This window comes from Poecilia reticulata, chromosome 9 (genome assembly GCF_904066995.2).
Source record: "Poecilia reticulata chromosome 9, P_reticulata-male-v2, whole genome shotgun sequence".
NCBI classification, from domain to species: domain Eukaryota; kingdom Metazoa; phylum Chordata; class Actinopteri; order Cyprinodontiformes; family Poeciliidae; genus Poecilia; species Poecilia reticulata.
Window position 1 is genome coordinate 34,322,666 of NC_088838.1, and position 11,785 is coordinate 34,334,450.

The 11,785-nt window shown below is 40.2% G+C and overlaps 1 long non-coding RNA gene across 1 annotated transcript; it reads right to left on the reverse strand.

Moving 5' to 3' along the window:
* Window positions 1-526: 526 nt before the first annotated feature.
* Window positions 527-2,961, reverse strand: LOC145552927 (uncharacterized). The gene is made up of 3 exons (XR_014089062.1): window positions 2,610-2,961; window positions 1,158-1,372; window positions 527-938 (listed from the first exon to the last, which is right to left on the reverse strand). It is a non-coding gene; the product is annotated as an uncharacterized LOC145552927 (long non-coding RNA).
* Between the last annotated feature and the right edge of the window lie 8,824 nt (window positions 2,962-11,785).

Sequence of the window (11,785 nt, forward strand, 5' to 3'; positions counted from 1 at the left end):
GGCGCCGGTCCAAACGGCTGACACACTTCACGTCCTCTTTCTGTCTGACTCACAAAGACACGATTCTCACTGGAAACACAACAAATGATGTCTTAGAGAGGAAACGGTCACAAGCTCCAGTTTACTGCTGGGAATGAGACGGAGCCGCTGGACTGAACTGGACCAGGAGCATCAGAACCAGCTGGCCTCCCATTCAGGCCCACTCAGCTGCATGACTTCAGTTATTCCATTACGTCTGAACAGAAACAGCTCATTGTCCTGACCCGGACCCCGACCCGGGTCCCGGGTCAGGCTGAGTCTGCAGGCCCAAAACCAACAGCTTCAGAAAAATGTTTCACAATCATTAGAAACTAATTTAACTGCATCAAATGGGCCCAGAGAGACTCTATAACTGTAAATGTTAAAATGATCTTTAAGTTTCTGATTAATGTCATTTTTACAATCTGAAGGTTTTCATTAGAAACTGGACCAAATGGAGCGTGAATATTAGAGATGATAATAAAATAATAATAATAATGTTAAAGCACAAAGCAGAACATCTAGAAACATAAATCTATAATCTAGAGCCAGGAGGCAACAGTAACTGGTGGAAACAACCTGGAGGTCGGGCTTCCTTTATGAAAACTGGACCGGGATGTAAGAACCCGACCAGAACCCAGACGGTCCCACCGGTACCCTGGCCTCCTTTCCTCGGGTTTACAGTGAAGACATGCAGGCAGGAGCAGCTTCAGTGACGACCAGAGGCAGCGACTTCAGAACCTTCTATGGTTCTGTTCAGAGTGTAAACAGAACTGAGCTGGTTTACTCTTCTGTTGGCAGCGGGTCGGATTCCTGGAGCGAGGAAGAGGAGAACCTTCATCAGTCCAGTCCAAGCGCAGCTCCTGCTGAGGAGTCGGCTGAAGAAGTGCATGATGGGACGGAGTTGCAGACGTTTAGCGCTGAAGAGAAGAAAAACTGAATCAGGATCAGGATTTCCTCCTGATCCTGATCCAGATCAGAGATGTTGGGTTTTCACTGTTAGTAAAAACTTTCAGAGTTCATGTTTATCATTTTAAAAGGAGGCAGAAAGGAATCTAAAAATGATCTGGATGACATTTCTGTTGTTCTAATTTATTCCTGGCCTCCATCTGAGCTGCAAAAAGCCCAGATTTCTTCACCTTCAGTCGTCTTCATGCAGCCTGGCGAAGGTGGAGGAGGACTTCTCAGTAAGCTGGTGATGCATTCGGACGCAGCAGGAAAAGGAGGCGATCTGGACAAAGTCCACCTGGACTCCGTCCAGCTGGCCGGCGGCTCAGACAGACGGCCGGAGGAATGAAGACAGAAAAGAAAGGAGGAAACTCAGGAATTTCCTCCGTTTTCTGCTGACTGGCAGCTGGAAATAAAACATGAGGTTTTATCCGAAACCTGTCAGGATGTGTGTGTGTGTGTGTGTGTGTGTGTGTGTGTGTGTGTGGTGTGTGTGTGTGTGTGTGTGTGTGTGTGTGTGTGTGTGTGTGTGTGTGTAGACGCAGACAGCCAATAGAGAAATGAATTTAAAAAATGTAATTAAAAATCACAACAAGGTCATGATCAAAATGATAAAGAACCAAAACACAAATGCCAGCGATCAGTCAGACGGTTCAGGGAACATTTCAGATGAAAGCACCTACATTTGTAACAAATCAGGACTTTCATGCTTTCATTTTAAATAATAATTTCATAAATTTTAAGGCATTAAAAAGTTTGAGCAATTACCTGAATTTAGGTTTTTGCATACAGAAGTCAGGAACCAGAACCGTTTTATTGTCATGTTTCTGCTACATGTGCTAACATGCGCTAACATGCTAACATCCGCGGTGGAAGCTGCTTCTCTCGACCCCAGGGGGGATCATTTCTGCTTCTAATCGATCTGATTGGATGCTGGAAAACGACTGTTGAATTAAAATGAGTTAGCTTATTAGCAGAGCTATTCAAGCCAAAAATAGCATCTCAATGCTAACGTGTAGCAGCAGAACAGATGCTAACGCTAATGCTAACAACCACAGTTCACATAAAAGAATTTGATGAGATTTTCAATTATAATTGTGATTAATTATGAACTACCTCACATCTGACTTGATCAAAACATTTAATCGAGTCCAACCTCTAGGTTTTATTCATTTGGGTTGGAAACATTTAATTTCCAGCTGATATTTTGTTCAGTCTGGTGAAAAGGGAAGGAAAGATGTAAAAGGAAGGTTTTATAAGGAAGTTCAAAATGTTTTATTGCAAACTGAATAAAACTGAAAAGAGCAACAAAGATAAAATCACCTTTAAACCAAACAGAGACAATTAAACAGAAACCTTAGATACTGAGTTAGAGATGAAAGCAGAACCAAATCTTAGTGGAATAATTGGTGATAAAATAAAACATAAATTCACTGCATGTGGCCTTTCTGTGCTAAATCAAACAGAATAAATTATTCAGATTATTGATGAAGGTATTTTGATGATATACTTACAAAATTAAACATCTTTAGTAACCAAAAACCAGTAACAGAGACAATTTAGAGCCATTATTTCTGAGTGCGTGTCAAAGCTGACGGATCAGATTAATGAACAGGAAGTAACTGCTGGACGGTTCGGCTTACATCTCCTCGCCCACACAAGCTGTGCTTCAGTCCGCTGAGGCTCTTTAACGGGTCGAACCTGTGATGGGTCCCGACTGTAAACTGGGATAAAAACAGCAGCAGAGTCAGAGGAGGAGGAGCAGCAAGATGAAGAGCTGTTTACTCAGAGCGCTCAGTGATTCACCGCAGAGCGGATAAACTGACCTCTGAACATAAACCAGGCCTCTGACTCCACAGCCTGGATTAAACAAACCTTCCTCCATCAACACTTCTTCTCTTTCTCCGTCTCTAAACCTGCAGCAGGCGGGATCCAGTTATGAAACTGGTAGATTCACCTGCTGGGGAAACACCAACCCATGTTCACACGTTTGATTCCCACAACTGAAGAAGAAGGATGGGATTCAGATAAAAAGCTCCATTTATTTATTTATTTATACGCAAATCAACCTCATGACCTCTGACCTTGTGGCATTCCAGGCCTTCAGCTTGAGTTCAGATCTTTTTTTGTATTCCAGTAGAGAAACTAACTTTGAATGACCTGGAGGAACCACAGGCTGGAACAACGCTAACCTCGTTTCCTAACTTCTCCAAACAGCAACGTGTGGCAGTAGAGGAAAACACTTTTCAGGTTCAGATTTATTTCACTTTCTAAAAGTGTCACATCAGGTAGAAAATAAGAAAGATAAAAATCAACCTCAGAGGGTTAATGTGGTAGTTTTGTCCTCTCAGTCTGTGATGCTGTGATACAGAAAAGATGAAACATCAGCATCTAACAGGAAGGTTTATTATCCTTCTGTGTAATGAACATACTCCATATACAAAACTACAATACTGCAGGTATCACTCAGTAACTGCAGTAGATAACCCTTAGATTGAGTTAATCACTAATGGTTATGATAAACCTGTATTTTTTAATGAAATTGTATTTTATGAAGTGACTAAATCTATACACAGAAGGCTTTTGAATCTCTGAACATGTTATTTTTCTAGTTAGTTTCTAACTATCAAAATAAAAATCTATAATTTTTTTAACTACTTTAATAGCTTTTACAATTTTTATTCTGCTCAAATAAAATCTACTTTAATATTAAAGCATTTTAGATGTTAACTATCCATCAATTTAACATAATTAACAGTTTTTTATTCTCTCATGAAAAAGCTTCAACACTGAAAAGGTGTAATGCTCCTTTAATGCTGTGCGCGCCATCTTTTACTCACGGAAGGTGATAACAATATGGTTTCTTGGGTTTGTACAATAACCCATAAAAATATCAAATTTAAATATAAAGAAACCAAAACAAAGTCCTTTGTGTGAGAACAATTTCAAAAAGTTTAAAATACATCCAGTTCAAAGTGAATTCAGCAGTTCTTCAGCCGTTTCTCAGCTAGTAAACAGTTAGCTGTTTACTAGCTAGCTGTTAGCATGAATTAGCCTCCAGAAATATGTCCCGTTTTCTACTCAGTGTTAATCACAAACTGCATAACGTGACTCATTAGTTCACTTCTGATTCAATAGCTGTTTCAACTCCAAAAGGTAAATATTATACATGCAGCAAAATACATTTTTACTGACATGTGATGCAGAAAACTCGACACAGGATGAGTTTCTATTAGCATCTAACAGGAAAGTTTTTTCTTCTTCTATGGCCCAACCTTCTCTACGTGACAGATGCCCCCTAGTGGCTCTATGTGGAATCGTTAAAGTTAAGATTATTCAGGTCTGAATAACTGATTTCATTCCTTTTCATTTTTAATGGATGTTTTAGTGAAAATATCTACGATCTGTGGATTATATATTATTAATAAAAAGCCAGTTTATTACTTATCACAACCAAATCTGATAATTATTCTCGTCACTTGGGATAAATTTAAAGAAATAAAGTTCCTAACTTTCTAACTTCCTGCCTGTAATTTTCCCCAGAGCTGATTTGTGTGGCTGGAGGCTCGGCGGTGAAATCACCTCCAGCTTCATGTTTCATCCTGAGTTTTAAAAGCCCAGAGTGAAAACTGAAGGCGTGAGTTTCTGTTGCGCCACACGTTGAGCCGTTTCTCAGGCCGTGCCAACATTCCTGCCGTTCCTCTGCGGCTTTACGGCAGCTTGTCTCTGAGCTGAGGGTGAGTTTAATGAGCCTGCAGCCAATTTATGAAGACAGCTCCAGCACAAAATGTTTCTGAAACTGATAGAAAAAGCTCTGAAGCAGCATTCCTTTACAACACTGAACAACAGCTGCTCGTAAAATGAACAGCTTCATGTTAGAAACACGTCAGATGAAGAAAGAAATCATTAGTTAATAAAAGAAACGAGGAATAAATAGAAACAGATATCTATTATTGGATTATTTACAATAACGTGTCAGTGATGTAAAACCTTAAACATCAGAGTGAAGTTAAATTGGAAAACTTTGGGGTTTTTATGGTTCTGTTGAAGAAGATGAGTAAACGGATGCTGAAGTAATAAAAAGGGAAGGAAGTAAAAGACGGGCAGTTTGTCAGTCGTTTCATCACAGGAGGTTCGCCTTCATCTGATTAAACGCTTTGTGAGCTCAGGGTGTGTTTCTATGGGCCTAAATGACTCAGGATCTGTTGTTTGTAACGGTGTTTCTATCTGACAGAGGCTTTTACAGGCCAAACCTCACTTTAAACTGCTGCTGTTGTGTTTGTCGACATGGAAACTATCGAGGTCATAGTTCAAACTTGATCACACTCTGTTATCAGATCCGTCACCCTGGTTAATAAAGCTGATAATATTTCTAACATGGTCAGGGTCAGGGTTAGGGTTAGGGTCAGGGTCAGGGTCAGGGTCAGGGTTAGGGTTAGGGTCAGGGTCAGGGTGAGGGTCAGGACCACTGACTGCAGTTAGTTTCTGTAGTTTGGGTCTCATCTGACTGATTTTATGTGTTTCAATCATTTTTTTAACCAGGTAAATTAAATAAGTTAAGAAATTTGCCTGGCAAAAGGAGGAGGAGAGCAGGTTTAACATAAAAATACTGAGTTACACAAATTAGACAATAAAATATGAAAATCAATAAACAAGAAGTTAGTTATGTTTTAAACCACGTTTATATTATCTTTCGACTGAACTAACAGTAGTTTAGAACAGAACTAACTAAACTAACTAACTAAAATTATTCCAGTATTAAACCAAAACTAATTCAGTTTCAGGCTAAAACAACATAGTTTCTTCAAAGCTCTGCCTGATAAAAATCACATCTTTCTCAGATAACTCTGTGTTAGTTAAGTCTTGGTTTAACTTGGTTTGTTTAGATAGAAAGTTCCTTAGACTGTAAAATATTTTAATTTAACAAACCAAAAGATGAGCCAGTTAACTTTACTGATCTGATTTAACTCTAGTTTAGTTTACAGGATGTTATAAAGTTTAAACAGTTCAAACTATTCCAGTCTTTCTAATAAATTGTAACAGCTCTCTCTTAAAATGTTTGGATTTTCAAATGAAGATCTTTCTGTTTATAGACTCTTTATTTGTCTTATTATTTTTCATTTCATTTTACATTTCGTTTTAATATCTGAAACACAATCCAACACATTTTTATGTCCGTCAGTAGAAATACTAATTAGAAGTTTTATATGGAAGAAGTAACTGTTTAATATGAAAAAAGATAATTAATTACTAAGATACTAGAAACAAAGAGACACTAAAACATGTTTAACAGATGATGTCAGAGTTTATTTCTGGTTTTCACACCTTCAGGTTAAAATGATAAAGTTGCGTTTGGTGAAAACCTACAAATGAAATGTTCGAAAATATGAAAGACACAAAAAAAGATTATTTTGAGGAAATAATATTGTAATTGTTTAGATAAATCTTCATGCTGGTTGTCATGAACATGGATTATTGATCTTAAATCAAAGAACTGTAACTGATGATTATTTTACAGATTCGGGTTGTGAAGCGGATCCAGTCTCTGCTGTCGTCCTGCTGGGCTTGTTCCTCTGCATGACATCACCGTTGGTCTTTTGTTGTACGGTATGTACATTCACACCGCAGGTATGCTTGTTTTTGTTTCCGTGTGAATGAATGCAGAAGGTGTCCTCCCTCCTGATTGGCTGCGGTTTGTGTGTCGCTGTGTTGCATCGTGGGAAATTCGAACGAAGCTTCGCAGAACAGGATGAGGGAACGGCTCCACCTGCCCGGCCTCTGGGTGTTCCCTCCAACACAAATACCTCAAACACTTCAAACATCCTGCAGGTTTGAAGGCGCGACATGAAAGATGTTAAAAATAACTCAGCCAGGCTTTGAAAGGATTTTCATCTGACAAGTCTTTAAAAAATTAGAAACATCTGCAGAATTAGACTTTTAGGAAACCAGAATTTATGTTCTAACATGAAAGTTTTACTCATTAGTGCATGAATGCGACAGAGTTATTATCCCTGTTTTTAGCCAAAAACAGGTTTGCACCAATTCCACAAAGTTATTTTAGGAGTTTGTTTAAGGGAGAAAGGTCACATAAATCATCAGAAGCTTTAAACATGTGATAAGTGTCTGCCGCACGGTTCAGATATGTGCTTCATCAGTGTGAAGTTTTCCCGTAATGCTGCTCTGGATTTCCCAAACAAAGTCAGAAGTTAATGGATTATTGGAAACATGTTTCTGCCTCTATCAGCAGAGGTCCCATTCAACCCGGTCCAGTCCGACCGTTTCTCCTTTTCAACCAAGAACTGGGAATTTTCCCTCAAAACCAATCAGCAACTTTTTAAGCTGTTTATGTTGAAATGTGATGGATTTTCAGCTTTCTGTGATTTACACGTCACTGTGAGTGAAAGTTTTTATGTTCTGCTTCCTCTCTGAAAAAGAAGAGGAATCTCAGCTGAAAACCTTCCTCCTCCCAACCCGTTAGACTCCCGGTTCCTCCAGTTCTCCCGGGGTTCCCTCGGCTCCCCCGGCGGCTCCCCCGGGCCCCCAGCTGAACCCTCTCAGGTTTCATCTCCACTCGCCCGTCAGAGCTGGATGTTTCTCATGCTTCCTGCCTGCAGTGATTCAGAGGAAAAGGGGCGGAGTCAATGATTATGCAACAGCAAAAACTTTCTTACCCTTTTCCTTCATCTTTAAGGACTTTATTCCCAATTATCTGTTTGTTCAAATCTTGTCTTATTTTGTTTAATGATAAAAAACATGGAAAGAGTTTTGTTACAACTGATTATTTATCATCAGTGCCTCAAACAAAACAAGCAAAAGGAAAAGCAGGAATGTGTTGATGTGGAGATTCCAGGTTTATTTTCACACAAGAAGGAAAAATATCAGCAACAATCCAACAGAAGCAATTCTGCCTGTCAGCCTAAGAAGATCTGAAGTTCATTATTTACCAGATAGAGAGATTATTTTAGAGTTAAAAATAAAAAAATCAGATACCAATTTCCCCAGGACTGAACTTCTTATTTAACTCCAAAGTTAAAGTGTTTAATACTCAGGAAAGAGGAAGAAACATTTTCCCAAAACCTTCCCTCTCCAACTCCACAGGCCTCAGCTGACAAGTTAAACTGTCAGGATCTTGGGTTGTGGTTGTTTTTGTCTGGGTTTATAGTTTTGATATTTTTGTTATCGTCTGATAATCTAGAAAACTCTGTCTGATTAGGGACCAACATGGCAGCAGCTCCACCTGCAGCTGCTGTGGTTCTTTCTGCTCTGAGTTAATCCAACCTGTTCCCCTCCTCGCCTGTAGGGGCGCTGCACCAAGAGCCACTGAAAGAAATGACGCAAAAACGTTTCTGTTTTACGTTAGATCAGTCTGCTCTGAGTTATTTTAGTTAGATGATGTAGTTTATTTCTTGTGTTTCTTTCTCTACATTTTCTCCTGTTGGAGTCTCTGCCTCTCCCTCAGTCTGCCTCCGGCTCTCCTCTCACAGCTACTGTCGGTTTGGTCCTGGTCTGTGGTTCCAGCCGTCAAACTCCCAGTTTTTCACCGTCTCTCTTTCACTCACTCCTCACTGGCTTCACTGCTCCCTGTTTGGTTCCTGCTCTCTCTCATTTTGTTCTCCTCATGTTTGTAAGTTCTCGTTTTATTCATTAAAATCTCCATCATCCCCTCTCAACCTTTGGTCCAACTTCTACTACACATCATGACATAAACGTAGAATAAAATCTCACATGTTCTACAGAAAACTATCAGAAGAGGTACATTTTCTGTGAATCCTGAGCCGAGACTAGAAGGAGCTCACTGAGGTTCGTTTGGACGAGTTGAAGGAGAAAAACTTCTTCTCTCCAAAACGATGACTTGGTTTTACGAAGCTGGATCACAAAGGTTGGATGTTTATGCTGTTATCCTATAGAAGAAAATGTAATAAACAAACAGTTTTTTTATTTATGACATGATAAAATCCAGTGTTTTTAAACCTCCCTCTGTAAGCAGCTTTGTGAAAATGCTGCGTCATCAGTTTCCTGGCCTGACTTCACCTCCAGGTTTCTACCTGAACACGTCTCAACCTGATTCACTCTGGCTCTGCTGAGTCTGAGAAACGCCGGATCTTCACACTTCAAGGAAAAGTCATTCACGGATCCATGAAAAGATTCCCTGCTGCAGCTTCCGGAGGGAGGCGTGTTGCTGTTTACGGGGCAGATGAAGCTCCTGCTGAGTGTTTGGAGAGGCTGCTGGCTGTTTGAACGGCTCGCATGCGATGAGTGGGAGGACGGCGGCCATGAGCTCACCCCTCTGATTCTCACTCAAACATTCCCAGGTTTCCTCCAGTGATGCACGGAGTCCCTGCAGCTGCAGGTTTCTGACACGTGAGGAGGGACGGTTCTGACCCGCACGACGCTGAGCTGAGTCAGACGGTCCAATGCAACAACCAGGGAACAGAAAACGTCCCTAAAAGGTTAAATATGAGCTCATGATGCTGCAGACACAGACCTGAACTCACAGCCTGATGAAACTCTGAATCAGTCTGGATCTACAGTCTGTATTTATTTATAAATCTGATGATTTATAATGATTTATTCTTGGACCTTAAAGGTCTAATCTGCAGAATGAAGAATAAAAGGTAAATATTTCCCCTGACGTCAGAACTTCTAGTAAATCTATAATAATTTTTGCTTTTTTAAAGTTTTATCTGCGTTTTAGGATGAAAGTGAACCCCTCTGCTCTTATTCCTTCAGAAAAACAGATTCATTTATGACATAAACCCAATCAGGCTAAAATATTTAATCACTTTAATAAAACTGTTAAACAATAAATATAATAAATAACCTGAATGACGTGTTCAGCGTTTTCATTCCACGTTACATTTTATTTCTTTGTTTCAACATAAAACCAACATCTGTGTTAATAAATATCAACATTTTAATAAACTGCACATGGAGAATGTGAGGGACAAAGAACATCAGCTCCATCGTCTACCTGCCAGGTAAACACCCTCATTTCCGTTCAGCTTTTTATTATTATTCCAAATGATTCCTGGTAGTTTCTATTTTTCTGAATTTCTTAGAATCGTGTTTGATCTAATTTGGGCTTGAAAGCAGAAACCTTCCCAGAGGAAGCGCCTGAAGCTCGTCTGAGTGATGTCAGCAGGAAATCCGGTTTGATCCTGATCCTGAGGAGCAGCAGGGAGGACGGCCCACACTCACCTGGAAACACCTGAGAGCCGAGGAAACATTAAACTCCACGCTGCTCCGCTGAACATCAAATGTCTCAAACATTCACTCCATGTTTGCTCTGATGCTTTAATGCCAGGATTTCACATATTTACTAGAATAGCATCTATTAGCAGCTTCACTAACTGTGAAGCATGAAGTAACTGGAATATTAGAAAAACTTTGAGAAAGGAGGAGAATCAAAAGCTGACAGCAGACAGTGGGTTTCCTTATTAGTGTGGTTAGAAACTCAGATATGAAGTCAGAGGAAAACTTAGTGAGTGAATTGAAATATTCACTGAACACAAACAAACTGTTGGTCCTGAGTTCAGATTCAGAGCTGAGACCTGATGAATGGAGTCAGTCTGAAGCAGCGAGTTCGACCAACAGGAGTTAAACTCTGAGGTTCTGGTTCACTTAGCAGTCAGTGAAGCTGCTAGCTGCTAACTGCTAACACTTTAGTTCCAGTTAGCAGTCAGTGAAGCTGCTAACTGCTAACTGCTAACACTTTAGTTCCAGTTAGCAGTCAGTGAAGCTGCTAGCTGCTAACACTTTAGTTCCAGTTATCAGTCAGTGAAGCTGCTAACTGCTAACTGCTAACACTTTAGTTCCAGTTAGCAGTCTGTGAAGCTGCTAACTGATAGCTGCTAACACTTTAGTTCCAGTTAGCAGTCTGTGAAGCTGCTAACTGATAGCTGCTAACACTTTAGTTCCAGTTAGCAGTCAGTGAAGCTGCTAACTGCTAACACTTTAGTTCCAGTTAGCAGTCAGTGAAGCCGCTAACTGCTAACACTTTAGTTCCAGTTATCAGTCAGTGAAGCTGCTAACTGCTAGCTGCTAGCTGCTAACACTTTAGTTCCAGTTATCAGTCAGTGAAGCTGCTAACTGCTAGCTGCTAACACTTTAGTTCCAGTTATCAGTCAGTGAAGCTGCTAACTGATAGCTGCTAACACTTTAGTTCCAGTTAGCAGTCTGTGAAGCTGCTAACTGATAGCTGCTAACACTTTAGTTCCAGTTAGCAGTCTGTGAAGCTGCTAACTGATAGCTGCTAACACTTTAGTTCCAGTTAGCAGTCAGTGAAGCTGCTAACTGCTAACACTTTAGTTCCAGTTAGCAGTCAGTGAAGCCGCTAACTGCTAACACTTTAGTTCCAGTTATCAGTCAGTGAAGCTGCTAACTGCTAGCTGCTAACACTTTAGTTCCAGTTATCAGTCAGTGAAGCTGCTAACTGCTAGCTGCTAACACTTTAGTTCCAGTTATCAGTCAGTGAAGCTGCTAACTGCTAACACATTAGTTCCAGTTAGCAGTCCGTAAAGCTGCTAACTGCTAACACTTTAGTTCCAGTTATCAGTCAGTGAAGCTGCTAACTGCTAACACTTTAGTTCCAGTTATCAGTCAGTGAAGCTGCTAACTGCTAACACTTTGATTCCAGTTATCAGTCAGTGAAGCTGCTAACTGCTAACACTTTAGTTCCAGTTAGCAGTCTGTGAAGCTGCTAACTGCTAGCTGCTAACACTTTAGTTCCAGTTATCAGTCAGTGAAGCTGCTAACTGCTAACTGCTAACACTTTGGTTCCAGTTAGCAGTCCGTGAAGCTGCTAACTGTTAACACTTTA